The 23,397-nt window shown below is 45.6% G+C and overlaps 1 pseudogene; it reads left to right on the top strand.

Moving 5' to 3' along the window:
• The first annotated feature begins 22,704 nt into the window (after window positions 1–22,704).
• Window positions 22,705–23,183, top strand: LOC117713101 (small ribosomal subunit protein uS17 pseudogene; annotated as a pseudogene).
• Window positions 23,184–23,397: the final 214 nt, after the last annotated feature.

A 23,397-nucleotide genomic window follows, 5' to 3' on the forward strand; every position in this document is an offset into this window, starting at 1 on the left:
GCCAGAGCCAACACTGATGACCTAAAGGAGCTAAAAAAGCAGGGGTGTTGGGAAGTACTGATATATCCTCCACATGTCTTCCAGACGCTCAACCCTCAGTAATATTCAACAAAATAGCATATGTGCCCAGTCCCAAGAGGGAACATATACAAAGATGGCCAACAGCTCTTGAAGACAGTCTGGCCTCCAAAAGGTCAGAGACTTGGTCCCCAAGCACAGAGGCCTCTTGAATCACACCAGGCCATGCAGCAGAACTTACTGGAACACTTTGAAAGATCCCCCATGTCTGGGTCACTGTGACCCAGGGAAGAACCCATCCTCCTGTTACAATTTTTCTTAAAGGCACAAGCTATCTTCTTTCTCCAAAGCACAGAAATAAATTGACTTTTACCTTGCAGGATCCAGCCTTAACCAGACTTACCTCAGGAGGTGGCAGACCAGGCAACTTGCAACTTTGTTTCCTTTTGGGGATGCGGTGTCTGGTTCCTCTGAGGCCGAGTCCCTAGAGCGTCGCCTTATTCTACCCTTAGGAGTCCCCTCAACCACCACACTCTTCCCTGTTCTGAGTGTCTCTGAGGTTCCTCGTATCTCAAGATCTGATCTCTGGGAATCTTGCTGTGGCCTCCAGAAATGTTGTGAGATATCCACCAGAGATCACTCAGACATGAGCTCAAGTCAATAATAGGAAGTCTTTCCTAGACAATTGGCGACTACACTTGGTGTTCAGAACCCAAGCATAGTATGAACCCTTTTCAGGGTGGGCTTTTAAATACAAAAGATATGTCCTGGATTGAATATACTTCAGTTAGCAAGAACAGTTACCTGGAAGCTGAATTGCAGAAGGCAAAAAGTGAGGTTAGTACATTTAGAGACTTTCTCGGAACTATGGACTTCAAAGGACTGGGTCTTTATTCTCATTTTGACAGGTGATGCTATCTATGTGCCTAAATGGTGCTTCCATCATGGTGCCAATTTTCTGAAGTCTGGGGCCTATTAAGGTCTGGGGACCTATTACAAAATGTATAATACCTTCTTATCGTGACTTGGAACCCATACCCAGAACTTCTCGGGTGACTAAGAACCTGAGACGAGGTAGCCCAGGGACCTAGGGCAAAACCAAATCCTACTGTTCTACTAAAATAACTTAGCAATAGAATGACTCTTAATGACACTCTTCTGCTATACTCATACATCAGTGCCTTGCTCAGCCATCATTAGAGAAGCTTCTTCCTGCTGTAGATGAGAACAGATACAGAAACCCATAGGCAGACAGTACACAGAGTGGGAGACCTTGGAACACTCAACCCTTATATGGGGTGCCTCCATCAAATCCCTTCCCTTGTGGATCAGGAAACCCTGTGGAAGAGGAGGTTGATAAACTATAAAAGCCAGAAGGGATGGAAGACACAAAGAAAACAAGGCCCCATAAGTTAACAGGGTTGCCACACATATGGACACACAGATATTGAGGCAGCATGTACAGGGCCTGGGTCTATGCCAGGGGAAACCACAATCAGGATATATTATATGTTAACAAAGACCCATTTTCAATAAAAGAAAAATCTGAAAAGGTTTCTTTGTGTCTGTTTGTTTGTTCAACACAGGTTTCATGTAGCCCAGCCTGGCCTGGAGTTTGCCATGGAGCCAAGGATGACCTGAACTTTTAGTTCTCTTGCTTTTACCTGAGTACAGGGATTACAAATATGCATCAGTACACCAAGTTCATGTGGTGCCAGGGACTAACCCCAGGGCCTCATGCATGCTAGACCACTGTCCTGACAGTGAGATACATTCCCAACCCTGAGAATGTTGGTGGTAGGTTTTTTTTTTTTTTTTAAGCATAAACTCAAGCTGAGAATACAGGACAGTACCTAACTGAGGTACAGTACCTGCCGCCATGCCCAAGGCCCTGGACTTGATCCCTCTTACTGAAGTACATTTATTAAGTACACAAAATGAAGCTGAGTGATGTGAGACACACCTGCAGTCCCTGCAGTTGGGAGTCGAAGGCAGAAACACTGTGAGCTTGAGGCTAACATGGTCTACATAACAAGTTTCAGGCCAGTCTGGATTGTACAGTGAGATTCTATCTCAAACCCTAGAATAAAATAAAATCCTTGGGGATATAGCACAGTGGTAGAACCCTTGCCTAGAATGTATGATAGATAGATAGATAGATAGATAGATAGATAGATAGATAGATAGATGATAGATAGATGGATGGATAAATAGATGGATGGATAGGTAGGTAGGTAGATAGATGATGGGTGGATGGATGGATAAATAGATGGATGGATAGGTAGGTAGGTAGATAGATGATGGATAGATGGATAGATGGATGGATAAATGGATGGATGGATGGATGGATGTTCACAATGATTAGCTCAAGCCTTTTTTATGACAGTAATGATGAGACTCTAGATGAGTGAACTCCGTTTCTTGCCTGTTTCTGAGTTATGTAAAAGTGTCGATGCTGGTCTCACTTGATGCTGTGTGTGCTAAAGTCTCCCCTTTGTCTTGTTCTGCTGGGTATTATTGGCTTGCAGGTTCTGTCTTCTCTTCAAGGATACTGAATATCACTCCCTGGCTTGAGGGGTGAGCAGCTGCATAGCAGCCACCAGCTCAGGCATTTCCCTTATCTCAGCATGGAGTCCCAGAAAATGACATTCCAGCAACCAACTCACCTCTACTGGAATATAGAGACTCCTCAGTGGTAGACAAGAGCTCTCGCAGATTTGAAATTTTCTTGAAAGTCCCCTCCAGACTGTGTGTCCAGCTCTCCCAAGACTGGAGATAAAACACGAGAACTGTTAAGACTTTGATAACTTTTTTCCTCCATTACGGCCTCCAGGGAGTTGTAAGACACTGTCTGAAGATCGGTTCCCAGCCGCCACAGCATGAATTCATGCCTCTCTCATCTCTTAATTGTAGAAGTTTTATTCATGCTTTCCAGCTGTTAGAGGACTAGAGGAGAAAGGTTCTAAAATCTGAGTTTATCACAACTCTTAGTTGATTTGAGATGGTGTTGTTTGTTTGTTTGTTTGTTTGTTTGTTTTTTAATCAAGCAATAGGTTTACTCAGAGGAAATTAGCAGAATGTAGGAGCGGCAGATGTTAATCCAATAAATCCTGTCTTTGACTGGACAGTGCAAGATTACCCCGTGACTTCAGATGCTCACTGGGGTCTGTGAGCTAGAGACAAGTGGCAGAGACCTTGTAAGTCTCTTGGCCTGTGACATTTCAGTTGAACTCCTGAGAAAGAAGAATCTGGCCTCGACCACTTCAAACCTTGCTTGCTTTTCTTTAAGAAAGAAAACAACAGGCCATTCATGGCCATGGCAGACAGGGTTTCCGGTGTCTCGGATCACTCCAAACTTGAACACAGATCATCTCAACTATGGGAAGCTCTCACCTCAGGACAAACAGCCTCTCACTGGCTGCCTACACAGCCCTTTAGAAGCCCCTGAGTAAGCCCCTATTTTCAGGTCCGGCTACACTTCACAGATACCTGTCACTCACCATGAGGTGCAGCTTGGTCTGGGAACATTACAGTGATCAGTACAAGAAGGACACCAAGGATCTGAGTTTTCTTGGAAGCCAATGTGTTTGACTAAGCTAAAATCAAGATTTTTAAAATGGTTTCTTCCAATGTTGGTCTTTAGAATTCATGGGAAATTCTGTGGTCCTCAGAGCTTTGTTGAACCTGCTTTCCCCGACATCGTAGCTCAGTTCCTCCAAACCTAATAAGACCAGAGCTGCAGGTAGAGAAGGGTTGTCACTGTTCCTGTCGCTGTGTGGAAGAAGCAGGGCTACAGAGCTAGCTTTATCTCTTGAGACAGGTCTAGCTCTGTAACCCTGGTTGACCTGAAACTTGTAGAGAACCCCACGCCTCTGCTTCTCTGGCATTCTGGCTCAGGCTGGAAGTACACCAATCCCAATTTAAGAATAATCGATGTTCTTGTATAGCAAACTACTGCAACCTTTACTCAATCCAAACCTTGTTTACATGTTTTTAGATACCAATGAAAAATGTTTGTCATGACTTTTTGAAAGAAAGAAAGAAAGAAAGAAAGAAAGAAAGAAAGAAAGAGGAAAAGCCAAAACAAAACAAAATGAAGCATCAAGTCCATATAAATACCATTGAGATCATTTTGTTTTAGCAAATACTCAACATGGAGCCTGCCCTATAGTGTGGTTGATCTAACCAGCAAGACTCTGTGAATCCCAAAGATGCATGGAGAAAGACCACTGACCCAAATCATCATGGCCAAATTAACCAAAGCAAACAATTAACTAAAGCAATCGTTTTTATTCATGTACACGGGTGGCCTCCCTCTAAGATGAGGCTCAAAGTGTCAGAACTGGACATGAGGAAGACAAGGTTTTTATCGATTCTTATTTCCTTCCTTGTCTAGACAAGATAAGAACAGTGATGAACCCACTATCATCTGACTGCAAAGTAGCTACCTCAGGACTCAAGTAAAGGCATGGATGTCTCCACTTTTAGCAGCGTAGTTCAATCTAAACAAGTAATTTTGCAGTGTCAATTGATATAAAGGAGATTGGAAATATGGCAGTGCAGCCCTCCCGAACTGAATCTGTATCCATCTTCTCTACAAATGTTAAGGTGTCACTGGGAAAGCTACCTCAAACCTTGTCTTTGCAGAAAAGTGCCAGACACTCCTCGCTCCATTAATCTTCCAGAAATGGAGAGACCAATTACCTAGTAAGTGGAATAACCACAAAAAAAGGAAACACTCTAATATATAAATTCTTCATTGATATTTAAAAAGCCACTTAGCAACATTAACAGGGGTGAAAATTTTCATTTTACCGAATACTGATCATCCTTAAGTTAATGCAAAAATAAGAAAAATGTCTCCTGCTAGCTGTCCACTGTGGGGAATGTGTAGGTGTTCATGAATCTTAATGGTGGTAATGAAAATTACAGATGAATCTGATTTTGTCCATATGGGACTCAGCCAGCGCATTTGAAGGACCCTGCAGCTTGCTTTCTCACTCTGTCTGGAGGGGCATAAAGACTCCAAAGTCATTTGAAAGATTCAAGTGTCATTGGCACATTATGAGAATGTCGGTTTCTTATATCTAGCTGCCTCACTCTTAGATGTCCATCTACTTTCTCTCTCCCACAGGATGTGTGGCATGATGGGAAATAGAGCTTTGAGGTCAATCTGAACTCACCAGATGTTAGTCAGTTACCAAAACCATCCAGAGGACACTGCCCTTGAGGGAGCAGTGGGCACAGAAACTCATGACCCTGTTATGGCATTGTTATAACTTAGATGTATGATAATTCAGTCATTGACCCTGACTGAATTGTTTTCATGAGGGCTCTCAGGGAAGGCTTCCGCCCACATGGGAATAGTGTACCTGAGTGGGAAAGCTCCTGAGAGGAGAGACAGGCTTGTCCTCAAATCCTACTGTAAGCCTCTTGTCTCTACTGGTTGCCTGGAGAGACGTCCCACAGAGTAAGTAGGCTGACACTGGGAAGCATTTCATGAAGGAGTCAGCCTTCATTCATTTATCCATTTGGGTTCCTAATGGTTCAGAGAGGATCTGGATCAGGCCTGAGCTCTAAGACAAAGGAGGGTGGGTGTTTAACTCATCAGGAAGCCTCCCTGTGGTGTGCTGGCCAAGCTGCAGGGCCCTCCTGCTCCTGTGCTGGGTTAGCGCTGAGATGTCACTCCCTGCCCACCTGCTCCTGCTGCCACTTCCCCACAGTCACAGCCAGACAGTATCATGACAATATGTAGAGAGATCCTTTAGCACAGAAAATAGAATTTCTCTCGGTGTACCAGTAGCTCAGCCTTTGCATGTCATCAGTGACACATTGCTGATAAACACGGTGAGTGGCTTTGGTGGTCATTGGTCTCCATATTCTTTCTGGCTTGTGTTCATTGCACATAGTGTTGGGTTTTGTGGTCAGTTTCTCTCATGTCATGAACTCAAACCACACTCGTTTCCTCTCATTCTTTTAGCTCCTACCCCCTTTCTCCTCCCACTAATCTCTATTCTCCAAGTGTGTGTATGTGTGTGTGTGTGTGTGTGTCTGTGTGTCTGTGTGCATGTGTATATATGTCATGTGTGTGAAGGTATAAAGGCCAGAACATTGTTTCAGATGCCCTAGAGCTGTGAGCCTTACAACATGGGTTTGGGTAACCAAACTGAAGTCTTTTGGAAATGCAGAAATGGCTGTTCACTGCTGAGCCATCTCCCCCACAAGCCCCCATTAATGTTAGTTTTGATAATTTACCATGGTTATGTATAAGATATCATCTGGAAGGAAAGGATGAATGGAATGCCCTATGCTAATTTTGGAACTTCTTATAAATAATACCATTATACTTTCTGTTTATAACACTGATTGTTAACTATAGCCATATGCTGTCCATTAGATTTCCAGAGCTGTGTCACTAAAACTTTACAACATTCTGCTATAGCCTTTCTCTTCTTACCCTGCCCCCAACCTTTGGTACCACCCATTTTGTTCTGCTGCTACGAGCTCAATTTATTTAGCTTCCACACACGACAGCCACGATGCAGTGTGACTCTCCCTGTGTGTAGCTTATTTCTCTTAGCATAAAATCCCCTGGGTTGATTCAGACTGTCACGTATGACAAGCTCTCCCTCTTTTTCAAGTCTAAGCCAGGTGTGGTGGCTCGCACCTGTAATCCCAGCACTCAGAAGGCTGAGGAAGGACGCACTTGCTGAATCTGCCTGTTGCTGGACACCTAGGCTGGGTCAGTAACTTGGCAATTGAGAGAGTGTCTAAGAAATCTTCCTGAAGTGAGTGCACACCTACATGCATAATGCAGTACACACCTCTGCTGTGTTAACTGATGTGGTTGGTTCTGACTGAGCATCTAGTGAGCTGCACCACTGCCACCATCACAGAGAGACCATAAGGCTTCCCACACTCGCTGGCCCTGAAACACATAGAGCTGAATCAATTCTAACTTCACTCTCTCTAGTTTTGAGATATAAGCCCTTGAACAAGACCTAGAATCAACAGCAAAGGTTTGGCTTCAGCATCTCTCCTCTTCCCGAATCTAACCTTCAACATGAAAGTCAGACTTTGCAGTGAGTACAAGATCTTCCCCAGACATGGGGTGGGGTTGGGGGGTACTATGCCAAGACCCACAGGAAGTTTTCCAGCTTTTTAATGCAAAATGCAAGTCTGTGTTTCTTTCCAAGAAGGATCCTTACAAGATGAACTGGACTCCCCACAGGGGTTGGGAGGAGGGGAGGAAAAGTCAGGAGAAATTAAAAAGCAAAGAACTCAACATGCAGTTAAATCCCAAGGGCCATTGCTGGTGCATCTCTTGCTGATGTAATGGCATAGAGGAATTAGAAACCAGAAGTTATAAAAACATAATGAGGACCAGCTTTCAGGGCTGCCAAGAACCAAAACAGCCTGAGACAACATACTAAGGCCTCTGCAAAGACAGCGTGTAAGCAAATGACTGTGATGCCTGTGACTGTTTCTTCCACCCGACTTGGTGGCAAAACACTAAAGTAATCAATCAGATTTTTAGATAAAGATCTATCTGCAATTCTAAAACAATTTTCATAATAATAAAAAGTCAAGGGTTTGCAATGCCCAGCCTTTCCAGTGAATACCAGAGTGAGGAGGGAGGTAGGAGAAGACCATGGAGCTGAGAACGGCAGCTGACTGAGGCTGTACGATGCCCAGCCTTTCACCACTAGAGTGAAATCTGAGGGCACAGTGTGAGCAGGCAGGGCTGAGTCAGGCTCTCGTGAAAGAGAACACAGGCCAGGGCACGCAAAGACAAGGAATCTCCAGGGAGGTTACAGCTCTGGGCAGGAGGCAAGCCTTGGAAGGACACCACACACATGTGTATATCTCACACACACATCTCATGCTCACACATGTACTCATCCAGTCACATGTGGACTCCACACACATACAATACACAATGCATACCCATGCAGTATACCCTCTCATGTTCACAAGACCACACCCACACATGGGCATAAGCACCCAGCATGAGTGCACAGCAGTCTCACAACACACACATGCCCTGCTCTTGCATGCAGAGGGCTTCTGAGTAGACAACAGGAGATACCTGCCTGAACTGGTGTCAACACAAGACTCAGAAGACATAGTAAAAGGTAAGCTTAGTCCTACACCTGAGGTGGATATACTGTGGTGCCTAGCTGGAAGGACAGTGTCCAGAGCCACTCCTATGCCCACCCTGCTGACCAGGCAATCCTAATCAATCATAACCTCCCAGGCCTCCACCATTGACCTATCTCCAGCTCAGTTTCCATTTTACCTTTTAACCAGAGATTCAAACCTCCTCAGATGCCTTTCCTACCTCCACCATCCCCCTGCTGCAGTCCCCTGTGGATTCTCCTTCCCTCAGCCTCACTGCCCCTGGGAAGAAGGGACACACCCCTAAAACCCTAGGACCACTCATCCATATGTACCCATCCACCCCTTTCTGTTGCATCTGCTGCTGGCAAGCTCTGATTGCAGGGCTGAGCCTGACCACTGATGACTCTTCTCACGAGCACAAGAGGCTGGAGAGCTGCAAGCTTAGCTGGCAAGGGGGACAAGCAAGGAAGAAGCAGGCACCCCACTTAGGACACAAAGCATTCCAGAAGCCCATAGGACTTGAACTGTTCAGTGACCTTGAAAAGTCATCTGGGTCTCTCCTCTCACCCAGAGCCCTATCTTGATCAGATCCAGAGAAACAGGGAACCATGCTCTAGAAGGAAGGAATCTTTTGGTGAATACCAGATAACCCTGGAAGCTGCAGAGTGCTGCAGGGAAGAGCAGGCAGAGTCCTTCAGTCAGGCCAGGGGGAGCAGGTTCAGCTAGACAGCTTTGGGAAGCAGAAGCTCTCCAGACTCCAATGGGACAGGCTCCACTACACTTGGCAGATGGAGAAGTGAGGCTCAGAGAAGTTACACAGCAGAGAGGCCCAAGGCTCTCTCGTTTCCAAAGGGGCAAATGCCCTTGCTTCCCTCTCAACACTGACAGACATACATGCCAGCCCTGGAGGTACAAAGTCTGAACAAGATGTGAGCTCTCGTCTGTGGTAGTTTGAATATGCTTGGCCTATACGAAGTGACACTATTAAGAGGTTTGGCCTTGTTGGAGGAGGTGTGTTACTGTACAGGTGGGTTTTGAGGTCTCCTCCTATGCTCGAGCTCCTTCTACCCAGTGCAGAAGAGAGCCTCTTCCTGGCTGCCTGCAGAAGCCAGTCTCCTGCTAACTGTAGATCAAGATGTAGAACTCTGGGCTACTTCTCCAGCACCATGTCTACCTGGACACTGCTGTGCTTCCCACCATGATGATAATGGACTGAAGCTCTGAAACTGTAAGCCAGCCCCAATTACATGTTGTCCTTTATAAGAGTTGCCTTGGTCATGGTGTCTCTTCACTGTAATGAAACACCTAAGTAAGGCACCATCAGAGAGAAAGACAGGCCAGCTTGTTGTAGAGCCCTTCATGGCCCATCCAGTCAGAGAGCTTCTGGAACCTCCCTTCTAAGGCAGGAGACAAAGACCAGCAGGTTTGGACCATCAGCCAGAGCTGGATTGTGGTGAATCTTGACTGTTACCTTAATGAAATTAGAATCATCTAAAGGACATCTTGTTATGTCTGTGAGGGTGTTTCCAGAGAGGTTTAATTGAAAAGGAAGACCAATACTGAATTGGGCAGCACTATTCCCTAGGCTGGATTTAAAAAAAAAAAAAAAAAAAAAAAGACAAACCACCAGTGTTTATCTGCCTCCTTCTCCTGACTGCAGACGATAAGGCCAGTCACTACTGCTCCTACGATACTGCTCCTGCCACAGTGCTCCTGCCACAATGCTCCTGACATCAGTGCTTCTGACACAGTGCTCCTGACATCCATGCTCCTTTCACAGTACTCCTGCCACCAGTGCTCCTGGCACCTCCTGCTCCTGACACCAGTGCTCTAAGCACTAAGGAAATCCATTGTGTTACAAATTCATGAGCACCTGCCAGGAGACAGGGCCCTGTGCTTGATACTGGGATAGGAAGCAGGCCCTACCTGGGATGCTGAGGCAGGAGGCTGCCCTGAAGGCAAGTCCCTACACTCCCAGAAATTACTTCCCAATATACATTAAGATGTCAATATTGAGACTGGAAAGATGACTCAACGGTTAAGAGCATTCACTGGTTGCTCTTCCAGAGCACCCAGGTTCAGTCCCCAGCACCCACATGGCAGCTCACAACTTTCGTAATTCCATTTCCACAGGGTCCAATATCCTCACACAGATAAATATGCAAGCAAAACACCAATGCCTATAAAATAAAAATAAATATCTTTTAATGTCAATAGCGTAAAATGTTCTAAAGAAAAAACGGACAGAATTAGCAGACAGAGTCTCAGAGCAGGATGGATGTCGTGACAAGAGACACACTGGGGAAGGCTCCGCCCACAAGTACCATTAGACAGTAACTCAAGTTTGTTCTACAGCAAGAGGAAGTAGCAAAGGCGTGGGGTGTTCAAACACCAGGCGCAGGCCTGTGTGGCTGGAATACAGGCGCTAGCTAGCAGGGCATCCATTCAGAGTGAGTTGGGAGGCCACTGAAAGGCAACCTGGCAAAACGTGATAGCTCAGAAGTGGGGAGAGCAGCCTGAGCCAGGGAGGTGTCCGTGGAGGTTTTGACGATAGAGCCAAACACCTTCAATGAGAAGGGTGGTGCTGAGAGAAAGCAAGACGGCAAGCAGGACGCCAAGAATTCTGTCTGGGGAAGTCTAAACATGTGCACTGCCCAGTGGAGCTGAGTGAAGGAGGTCCGGAGCACAGGGCCAGGGTAGGGCGCGTGGGTTTAGGACCAAGCTTTCCATGAGGGAAGGAGGAGGCAGTGATGCACGACTGGCAAGACTGTGGCTTGAAGGGCTGGGGCTCTCTGTGTAGAAATGCCAGCTTGTGGCGTCCCCACCAGATCTTAGGGAACATATGAAAAAAAACAACATGAGGATTTGGGTGGCAAGTGGGAGGGTTGCTGACAACCCGAGTCACGCCACCTTCCTTAGGAAATGTTCGTTGCTGTCAGAGGGACAAAAAAAGCTGTCACAGTGCCCCATACCTGGGAATTTTACCAAGGAGCTTCTTTCTCTTTCTTTCTCTCTCTCTGTCTCTCTCTCTCTCTGTCTCTCTGTCTCTCTCTCTCTCTCTCTCTCTCTCTCTCTCTCTCTCTCTCTCTCTCTCTCGTTTTTCGAGACAGGGTTTCTATGTGTAGCTTTGGCCCTCCTGGAACTCACTCTGTAGACCAGGCTGGCCTCGAACTCAAAGATCTGCCTGCCTCTGCCTCCCAAGTGCTGGGATTAAAGGCGTGCGCCACCACCTTGTCTTCATATCAGTCATCTGACTGACTGTCCTGTCATCTTCCAGTCCAGTTCAAGGCATGTGACCTGCTCATTATGAGTTAAATAGAATGTCGATGCTGCTCTCCAGGGATTCTAAGGAATTAATTGAGACTCTTAAAAGAGTTCATAATAGATGGTGAGTGCCTGCCCTGGCTCTGACAGGTCCAAACCCAGAAGGGCATGTCTTTGGGCTAGGAGCAGCTGGCTGCTGGGTTTGCAGAAGAAATGCCATGTGCTGGAGGTGGGCCTAATGATCAATACCCCCATACAAGTTCATGAGGCATCCACAGCCTTCCCAGGACAGCATGGGGACTTAGGGCCCCAGTGAGTTCCATGCAAGGGCCATTTATGGAAATACAAGCATCCTGGTGTCTTTGCAGATCCATGTGCCACAACTCAGAAATCACTTCCTCTTCCAAGTGACAACTGCAAGTAGTAAGTTTGGCTCTTAGCTGCCAGCCAGTCAAGGGACATTTCTTATAAGAAATACAATGTGTGTGTGTGTGTGTGTGTGTGTGTGTGTGTGTGTGTGTGTGTGGTGATATAGTGCTTCATTTAAAAGATGTTCCTGATTTTATTGATTAACAGGGCCTAGAGGGTACTTATACACAAATCCTAGGGATGGCAAGTGGAGGGGGGCTTCCTAAAACTCCAGGTTCAAATATGCCACTTTTTCAAAGCACTTTGAGTGCTGCCAGCAGGGTCAACTCCATCTCAGATGGGAACAAATAGAACGGGACCCACCTCCAGCCAACCACAAATTTAGAGGCTGTTGCTAAGTTACGGAATAAGAAGTCAGGAGATGCAATTTCATGCAGTCTTGAATCAAAAGAAAAAAGCTTGAAGATCTTAGACATGATTCAAAAGATGTTACTAAGACGCCTAAAACACAAATGATTATACAAAGATTACAAAAACTAATCAGTTCAGTATTATACATCATGGTTCATCCGTTAACTTATTTGATTTTTTTTGTTTGATATTTTTAAAGTTGCCATCCCTTTAACGTAGCACAGTGTGCAGTATAATACACAAAAAGTGGGTGTTTATCTTCTATTAATCTCATCCACTTTGAATGTCTCAAACTTCCTGTTCTGGTCTATGAGCCACTATCATTTTAAGAACTGTTTAATGTTTAGGGTTATGAGGGTATAGTCACATGTTGAGCTGGGGTGGCTTATACCTAATGTCTTTGGCTTTAACCAGTTCATGCTACTACTGACATGGGAAGCCCAGAGACACTTCTCTGGCAGCTATGGTGTCAGCAACAAGGATGTGTCTCTCAAGGTCAACTTAAATGTAATTCCCAAGACCCTTAGTTGGATTTAAGTCCCCGATTTATTCTTGAAGGGTCTTTGATTATCTGTGAACTTTTTCAAAGAATCCACAGAAATAGGACAGAAGACATTCCATAGGCCCAGACTGTCTTAGACATGCTTGCCCAAACAAAAACATACTCTCTTTTGTGGTTCCCATTGGGAGGTAGTTTGTGTACACAAATCTTCTTGTCATGTGATGATAAAGCCTAAAATAATTCAAAGCTGAACCACGGATTAGTTTTGGGTGGCTGCTGTTTCAAAGTACCATGTGGGCTTGATGGCTAAATGGCAAAAATTAACCCTCTCACAGTGCCGGGGGCTGGGAGAGCTCAGATCAAGTAGTAGGCTGGTTTCTCCCCCAACCCCACCTCTTTTCCCACTCTGTAGACTTCTTCCTATGACTTCCCATGGTCAGTCTTCAACTCCGTGAGTGTTCCCCTCATATGAAGACACTAGTCAGACACGTTCAAGATCTGCCTAAGCATTCTGATTTAACCACCTCTTTAAAATTCTCATCTCTGGGTATAGCTGTCTTCTGAGGAATTGGGGGCATAGGCTTTAACATGTGAGTTAGTAGGGAACATCACGCAGCCCTAATACCCACCAGTGAGAAGATGGCCTCAGCACACTTGGACCAGGTTTAAACTATCTCCTGAGGCCACCTCTACCTACTCAAATAGCCCTATCCAACACCAGAAGGAGTCAAGGAGACCCACCCCCCTCCCCAAACAAGGCCTAGAATGAACAGAAGGGGAAGGGGAGACATCACCAGCCAGCACAAGGGGGGCTTACAATGGAACAGTGATCTTACCTATGGGTTGTATGAAGGAGCTATGAGGCTCTTCATGAGCCATGCGGCACCCCTCTACGCTCTGCACCTTCATCATGAGATGGAACTGGCAGACTGAGCATACCAACCCAAAGTGCCTAATGCCAGCGGCTACCTAGAGATCTTCCATGGAAACTTGCAATGGTATGAGTAACAAGCGTGTGGAGAGTGGGACGTGAGGACTGGTCGCCAACCACAAAGGCTGAGGAAGCTGATGGTATGCAAATTAAGAGCTGCGGTTCAGTAAGAAGTGTTCTTTATAAATGGACAGGTGACAGCTTCTGTGTTGCTGTAACAAAATGTCATGACCAAAAGCAACTTAAGGAAGAGTTTATTTTTGCCACGGTTCCTGAGGGCCAGATGTCCGCAATGGCAGGAAGGGCGTGGCAACAGAAGCAGGAAGCTGAAAATCATGGGAAGCAGAGAAACCAAACCGGAAGTAGGGCATGCTTAAAAACTCTCAAATCCCACCACCCATGATCTACTTCCTCCAGGCAAGGCTCCAGCTCCTACCAACTCCATAACCTCCAAACAGCAGCACCATCTGCAGGCCCAGTGTTTAAACATCTGATCCTACAGGGGAGAGTCTTCCTTTAAACCATAACATGAAATTGACAAGAAAATAGAATCCAGAATACCTGGACCATATTAGGAATTCCTGTGATGAGTGGGTACAGGAAACAGATGAAGTCCCGAGTGAATGTGTACTGCTGACGAAGGCACAGCTATGTCAAGGATCTATGGGAATGGCAAGGCCTCCCCTAGGTCAGGCTCAGGGACTTCCTCCTCCAGGAGGAAGTGACTGCAGCCTGAGACTTCTCCCCTACAGAGATTAGCTAACCCACCTCCTCACTATGCTGCATATAATTGTGCTGAGTTTTTGCACTGCTTGCTGGTGTCTCTATCAGAGTGCATGGCGCATCAGATTCCAGCCTTTCTGGGGGTGCATCTGTTGTTTCTCCATTCCCCATTCCCCCATCAGGCCAATCCCGAAGCTCTGCGGGTCACATCAAGTGAGAATGAGAAATGCCAACAGATGGAGGTTATAAACAGACTACCACACACTAAGAGGCCAGCACGGTAACAGGTCTGAAGACACACTCACAGCCATTACTTATAAAGCATAAATTTTAGAGAGAAGTGTCACTTATACCCAATAGGATCAACACTAAATATAGAAAGATGTGTAATGCCAAGCCATGACTAAGCCGTGAAGAAGGACCTGCCTACTCACTCTCTGCAAGCAGCAGGTTAGCATCCATCTAATTAAGGATACACATGCCCAGCACGCAATCCAGGAATCCAGATCCTAGAAATGAATCCAAAAGAAGCCTTCTCAGAGTACCATAAAAGGTCTCTAGAGGGTACTCATCATGGGATTAACTGTAGAGCAGGGAACTGTGGGAAACTCAAGTATCTTCACTCATGAGGAGAACAGTCAAGCAAGAGTACTGTGGGTCACACCAAAGGACTTATAGGTAGCTAATCACTTATCTCTCACTGCCTGCCTCATGATCATTGGATCTTAAATATCTCCCAAAGGCCAATATGTTAAATGCTGTGGGCCAATGTGATTTTACTGAGGTGGGATGGAACCTTTAAGAGGTGGTAGAGGCAGGAGGACCTAAAGGAAGGAAATAGAGCCGTCAGGGCATGCCTTCTTGGAGTTATTGGAGCCCTAATCACTTTGCCTTCTTTCCATCTTCCTCCTCATTTCTCTTTCCAACCTTTTCTCTTTCTCCTCTCCCCTCATGGTCTTTATCTCCCTAGCCCTCCCTTTCTAAGTACAGGAAGTGAACAGACTTCTTCCGCCACACTAGCCCACCATGATATGCTGTGCAGCCAGAAGGCACAATGAAGCACTGGGGACCACCAACCTCTGAGATCCTGAGCCAGAGCAGGCCTTTCCTTCTTTAAGCTGTTGGTCTTAGGTGTCTGTCACAGTGAAGGAAAGCTGACTATCCAAACAGAGAGTCCTCGATCATGAAAGCAGAATAATGGCATTTATGGGATGGGGTGGCTGCTGATGGTGCGTTATCTCAGACATCAGACATCAGCAGAGGCAGACACTGAGGTAGAGAAGCCTTAGGAGGGCCATGATGGCAGAGAATGAGCATGCAGCCCTTCAGCTGGAAACTCTCCCTCACATTTTTCATCCCAATGACCTCTTTCTTGGCATCTGCCTTACCCTCAAGGCTTGCTGGTGTTGCTACACATTGTCCCTGGCATTTCCTGGCATTATCCAGCACCCAGGATGCTGTCTTCTCCCACCTATTTCTTTTCTGCTCTGTAGTTTGGAATGGAGGTTCTCCTTGACAGTCCAACTAAGCCAGACATGTGACACATGCCTTATCCCAGCACTTTGGAAACACGGGCAGTCAGATCTCTATAAGTTCAAGGCCAATCCAATCTACATAGTGAGTTCCAGATCACCTATAGCTACATAGTAAAGCCCTGTCACAAAAGACAGACAGACAGATAGACAGACAGACAGACAGACAGACACACACACACACACACACACACACACACACACGGGGGGGGAGGACAAAGGAAAAAAGCAGAAAAAGAGAGGAGGGGAGGGGAGGGGAGGGGAGGGGAGGGGAGGGGAGGGGAGGGGAGAGGAGAGGAGAGGAGAGGAGAGGAGAGGAGAGGAGAGGAGAGGAGAGGAGAGGAGAGGAGAGGAGAGGAGAGGAGAGGAGAGGAGAGGAGAGGAGAGGAGAAACCAGATGATCCTGGGGTTGAATGTGAACATTTAAAAATATATATATAATGTTATCTGGAGAGTGCTTGGAGGAGGGCAGGAGCCTGCTGCTGATGTGCCTCCTGAGGGTAGTCCATGATCTTCTGGGATGTTCAGAGTGTAGCCTCTGGAGCTCTGTCCTCCAAGCCATTTGGTTTCTGCAAGGAACACTGTCCCAGCTCTATCTGGAGGAATGGAACATTCTAAAAACTGACTGGAGGAGAGCAGCTAGCCTGACCCTACCAGACACTCTTTCACTTTATGTCCTCCAGCTGCTTGTGAGAACCAGGGGTGCTCAGAGAAGGTGAGGATGCTCACTGTTCACCCTACAGCCACCCACAGAGAGCCTTTCAGTTTTGGTCTAATTGACACCCACTTGCCCTTCAGTTCTGAGCTCTGACAAAGCCTGATAATAGGTCCAGAGACTGGGGAAGAGAATATGAGGGTGGCTTGGGCTTGGCCACTGCTGAAGGCCCATGGTGCACCAAAGAGAAGTCTTCAATATGGATGCATCCCGTACCAGGGTTTGTACTCACTCAGAAGGCAGGAACCAGACCACTTGAAGACATCTGGGCCACCATCTGGGTCACCTGACTCTTTTGTCAGGTGAGGCCATTATTGGACTGTTCCCTCTGAACTGGTATCTCTGCAAATGCCCACAGAAACCGTGTGATCAACAGATTTGCTTCCCTAATAGGAATTCTCAGGAACATCCCTGGAGACGACAAAAAGAATACATTCCCCGAGTAGTCTTCCTCTCTGCTAAGTCCTACAGTGTCAGATACTAGAGGAGCTTTTTAGATGGCATTTTTAGCCTCAGGAGGAAGCACAGGCATATGTGGTCCCACAAGCAGGCACAGAAGCCTTACTGCACATAGATCGGGGGGGTTATGCCTCCTGCAGGTTTTGGAGACTCAATGTCTAACTGAAGACGCACCTGACAATCGTATTCCAGGAGAACCATCAGGTCCCCAGCCTTTGTCCTAGACACAAACCCAACCACTTACACAAGCCACCCCAATGCTCAAGAATTCAGCCACAAAATGCCCCTTCTGACTCCCACAGGGTTCTGGAGATCTCTTACTCCTGAGCTCCAGGCTCAGATATATGCTCCAGGCACCCACTCCTGAAACTCCTGAAGCTACGCTCATGCCAGAAGGGGTCGGGGGCTTTTTCAGCTGAGAGAGCCCTTCATCTGTGCCTTGCAAAGAATGAGAGACAAAATAAAGGGAGAGTGGAGAGAAGAAAGGAACAGAGTTGAGGGCCATCGAGATGCTAAAATAAGCAGGACCCATTTGGGAATAGAAGGGGTGAAGCATATAGCAGAGGAACTCCATAGTGTCCTGATACACGTTTCCAAACATTAACTGTGGAGCAGGTAGCACATACGCATGACTCAATACTCAAAGACTATTAAAATCCCCATTGTGTAAAGCCAGTGTCTTTACATGTTCTCCGTGCCATCCAGTCTCCCATCTCCTCCCCTGCCCCCAGAGAGTGTCCCAGGGGACAAAACACTCCCTGCTCCTCACCTGATACCGCAAGAGACCATCTCTCTGTGGCACTGTATTCATTCTGTGTTCTTCCCCTGAATAGCTAAGCTTATGTCAATGGACATAATATAATGTATAACATTATATAATGCTGTTATACACATAGACATGCAATAGTAAAATTAATTTCTTCAATTGAAATTAACAAGTCAAGGGTGTACACAATTCCCCACATCCACATCATGTGACAGCATGGCGTATGTCTCGTCGTACCTCAGAGACTTTTGTCAACCTGACCGGTGAAGAGTGGGAACATCATATAATTTAAATCATGCACATGTATGTGTACATATGCAATCTTATTTTCATGAAGTGAAGTTATTTCACATGTGTGAAAGTTATTGCAACAACAATCTCTGATGACACCTGAGAGAGGATAGAAAGAGAAAATTATGGAGCCCTGGAAAGGGGAAGGAATCCCTCATCCCGGAGTCTAGCTGAAGCCTCTCACCAGCTGAGAGTCAAGAATTCAATACAATTAACATTTCCTTAAGGATTTTCTCCCTTCCCAGCTATAAACCTATAGTTTTTAGAAGTCTACCCAACACACACCAGAAACTCCTTTCAGTAAAAGATGTCCTAGACCAGCAGCTCTCAATTCATGGGTAGCAACCCCCAAATGGGTCACTGAAGACCATCAACCTGAAACACAGATATTTACATTATAATTCATAACAGTAACAAAATTACAGTTATGAAGTAGCAACAAAAATAATTTTATGGTTAGTGTCACTACAACATGAGGAACTGTATTAAAGGGTCACAGCATTAGGAAGGTTGGGAACCACTGCCTTAGACTCTTGGCACACCTCATTGGCCTCTGATTGCTACTTTATTGGTTCAAAATCTTAGCCAAGGCACCTCTAGGGCCACTTTATAATCATACATTGAAGAGCGGGGAGGACCAGAGAGGTGGCTCAGTGGGTAAAGGAAGAGCTACAAGTCTGAAGACCTGAGTTCTGTCTGGGACCTGCAGGGTAGAAAGAGACAACTGAATCCTGAAAGTTGTCCTTTGACCTATACAGGTAAGCTGTGGCACTCTCCTGAGCATGCTCACACACAATTAATACAGTGTAATTGAAATATTTAATGGGAGAGAGAAGGGGTGTTTTTTTTAACAGTCCTTTGGGATGTAAATTCAGAGCCACAAAGATGGTAGAGATGACAAACACTAAATTACTTAACTACGACTTCCCCCTGAGAGGCCCATACCCAGACTTGAATATTCTCTTTCTTTCCCTGAGCACCTTTTTCCCTTAACTCACATGCTTAGAATCTATATCTAATAATATTTCAATAAATTGTGACACTTGGACTGGCAAAATGACTTACCAAGCAGAGGCACTTGCAAGCCAAGCATGACACCTGATGACCTGAGTATTAGACCCGGAAGCTACATGATGAAGGAACAGAGCTGACTCCCATACATTGTCTTCTGACCTTCACATTCATACCGGGGAGAGAGAGAGAGAGAGAGAGAGAGAGAGAGAGAGAGAGAGAGAGAGAGAGAGAGAGAGAGCCTGATCAAACCATAGAGATCTACAAAGAGACCCCTTGAATATTCAGCTAAATGATCAGTATATGCATGAAGACATGCACTGCTGTCAGGATGAGCACACATCCAGGACTCAGAGAAAACAGCATCCAGGACTCTCATCACAACCGCTTGTCATTAGTCTGTGACTATCAACCAACCTGGAGAACCTTGAGATTTGCATTCATTGGGTAGCACACACTCTTGTAAGATTACTCTTGCAACTTTCAATTGTTTGTGTTGTGTGGACATGTGTGGACACATGCATGTGAGTGTTAGTGCTCACAGGGTCCGAGGTTTCAGATTTCCATGCAGCTGGAATAAAGAGGTATTTTGTAAGCCACTTGATATGGATGCTGGGAACCAAACTTAGGTCCTCTACAAAAGCAGCATACACTTTTAAGCACTGAGCCATCTCTCCAGCTCCCTAAAATGTTCTAGAGGTATAACTTCCAAAAATAAGAACAATCATCCCTAGATAGGTACTGTTCCTCCCAGTATACCATACCTTGAAAATAGGGACCTAGAAGATTCCATTTCTACTATGATAAGTGTGTTCAACAACACTCAAAGATATGATGGTGGTTTGAATAGGAATGACCCCCATCAATTCATGAGTTTGACTGCTTGACCGTGGGAGTGGCACTGTTAGGAGGTGTGGCCTTGGTGGAGTAGGTATGGCCTTGTTGGAGGAAGTGTGTCACTGTGTAGGCAGGATTTGATGTCTCTTATACTCTAGCTATGCTCAGTGTGGCACAGAGTCTCCTGCTGTCTGAGGACCAAGATGTAGAACTCTCAGCTCCTTCTCCAGCACCATGTCTGCCTGCATGTTGTCATGTTTCCCACCATGATGATAATGAACTAAATCTCTAAAACTGCAAGCCAGCTCCAATTAAGTGGTTTCCTTTCTAAGAGTTACCATGGTCATGGTGTCTCTTCACAGCAATGAAACCCTAACTACGATATTTACATGGATTCAAAACTATCCATCACCACCAAGATGAGACTCACAGTGCCTGGCATTTAGTCAAAAAATGATAAAAAAGAGACAGAGGTTTTCCCTAAGTGACAGGATCATAATGCTTTTCATATAAACGAAAGATGAAGGGCGGATACCCCATCACTAAACGTCAGCTGAAAGAAAAGATGGGAACAAATGGAGTCAAACGCTTGCTCTAACCCACAGTTAATGTTGCAATTTCAGATAATGAAATCTCTTAACACCGTTTTTCATCCAGTTTCTTCTTGCGTAGTTGGGGTCACTTTAGACGCTTTGGGGTTTCATGGAAGAATGATATGTACATTTCAGTCAGTGTGTGAATGGACAAAATATTTGTATATTGTATGTATTCAGGTTTTTGTAAGATTGTTTGGAGGGGTGGTGTATTTGAGACAAGGGCTCACCATGTAGTCCTGACTGGCCTAGAACCCAGTATGTAAACCAGGCTAACCTCAAATCCTGGAGATCTGACTGCTTCAGCCTCCCAAGTGCTGGGATTAAAGGCGTGTGCTGTCACATCGGGCATTTCATTCTTTTGGTTTTTTGTTCTGATTTTCCGAGACAGGATCTTATGTATCCCAGGCTGGCCTCAGACTTGCTCATTGCCAAAACTAACCTATTTCTTTGCAGTGATAACCCTCCAAGTGTGGGACTGCCGTGTGAGCCACCACATGTGGTTTATACAGTGCTCTGGCTCTTCCCAGCTTTGTGCATGCTGGGTTAGCATGGCACCAACGAGCCACATCCCAGCCCTACAGTGTATTTTTTGAAAAACGTTCATTACAGATGACATCACATTTTGGTGCTTATGCAGTATTTCACAAAACCTAGATAACCAGCAGGCTAGTTTGTGAAAGCCACCCACCACCTTGTATTTTTTTTTCCGTTCTTCCTAAAGAATGCTTGCTGATAGTATACATTGCAGGCTTGTTTTCAAAAGCTGTTTTAGACTGTCTACTTAGTGTTTCAATAATACCTTCATTATCTTTGAGCCTAAAAAAAAATAAGTATATAAATAAAAATAGCCTTTAAACTGCAATTTTTTTAAGCTAGAACATTTAAAACATTAAAGCAAAAAAGACCCATGGCACACTTCTAGGACTCTGTGTGTGTGTGTGTGTGTGTGTGTGTGTGTGTGTGTGTGTGTGTGTGTGTTTTGATTTTCCAAGACAGGATCTTATGCACACGCACACGCACACGCACACGCACACGCACACGCACACGCACACGCACACGCACACACACACACACGCAATGTCTAGGGGCTAGAAAGATGACTCAGCTGTTAAAAGGACTTGCTGCTCTTGCAGATGACTTGGGTTTGGTCCCACATGGTGATGTACAACTGTCTGTAACTCCAGTTCCAGAGGATCTGGAATGCCCAAAGGCCAGCGCTCTCTTCTGGCCTCCCCAGGTACTGCATACACGTGTGTGTGTGTGTGTGTGTGTGTGTGTGTGTGTGTGTGTGTGTGTGTGTATGTATGTATGTATGTATGTTGCATATGTGTACGTGTGTGTGCATTCGAGTGTACATGTGTGTGCGTGTGTGCACATGAATGTATGTATGTGTGCATGTGTGTGCATTTGAGTGTACATGTGTGCATGTGTGTGTGTGAGTGTGTGTGTGTGTGTGTGTGATGAGTGCATAACAAAAATAAAGGAAAGTGGCCATCATTTTCAGGCGTGGGCAGGAGATATAGAAGGAGTAGGAAGGAAGATAGGGGAGGAGGAAGTGATGTGATTATATTTTAATTTTTAAAATATATTTTAGAATTAAAATAAACCACAGCAATCATGAAATTAGAATATTGCTGAAACTCGTTGCTAGGGAGCAGATGCATTCCGCGGGGATGGGAGAATTAGCTCCGTGGATGCTCTCTGAACAGAGAAAGTGTGTGCACAGCTGCCCACTAGACATTGAATTACTATTCTCACAGATTTTGATTCCTTGATTATTTCCATCTGATGACAGAGATCTGGATTTTAACATAAACATGCCTTGTGTTTTTTAATAACTTCCAGACCAAAAACATCATCTCATTGTTCTCCGTGAGCAAATAATTCATTCACCAAGAAGGACCTAACTGGAACCAGCATCTACTTGGACCTGCTAGTCTCTAAAAAACATGTTGGGGTTGAACCCAGGGCCACATGGATCCCTGTAAGCACCCCAACCAGCTTGTATATCTGTAGCCCAACGTGGAGCAGCCAAAGTGCACAGGCCTGACAAAAGCCAGTTCAGTATTTGCCCAGAACCTGTCACCCCACTGTAGACTGGATGAAAAACAGATAAGACTGAAGGCAAGACCTCTCCTTTTCTCAGGCTGCCGGGAAGATGGTGGACATTGAGACCAAGCGTGCTTACCAAAAGCAGCCTACAGACTTTCAGAACAAGAAGCATGTTTTGCCAGGAGAAACTGGCAAGAAAAAACTCCCTCGGTACTACAAAAACATCGGTCTAGGTTTCAAGACGCCCAAAGAGGCCATCGAGGGCACCTACATAGACAAGAAATGCCCCTTCACCGGTAATGTCTCCATCTGAGGTCGGATCCTGTCTGGTGTTGTGACAAAGATGAAGATGCAGAGGACCATTGTCATCCACCGGAACTCTCTCCATTACGTCCAAAAAAATACAATTACTTTGAGAAGAGTCACAAGAACATGTCTGTGCACCTGTCCCCTGATTTCAGGGATGCACAGATGGGCGACGTTGTCACTGTTGGAGAGTGCAGGCCCCTGAGCAAGACTGTCCGATTCAATATGCTCAAGGTCACCAAGGCTGCTGGCACCAAGAAGCAGTTTCAGAAGTTCTAAGGGGACTCTGGCCAACGCCCCAGAACAAATAAAGTTAAGTTATTTTCCAACTTCAAAAAAAAAAAAAAAAAAAGACCGAGGGCAAACCTGCAAACACACACACACACACACACATTGGAAAGCATACATTGAGCAACTGCATCCTGGTCATGTAATCAAGAAAAGTGATTCCATGGGGTGGGTACTGTCTATAAAATCCCACAGAGAGAACAAC

This window comes from Arvicanthis niloticus, chromosome 7 (assembly GCF_011762505.2).
Source record: "Arvicanthis niloticus isolate mArvNil1 chromosome 7, mArvNil1.pat.X, whole genome shotgun sequence".
In the NCBI taxonomy this organism is placed as follows: Eukaryota; Metazoa; Chordata; class Mammalia; order Rodentia; family Muridae; genus Arvicanthis; species Arvicanthis niloticus.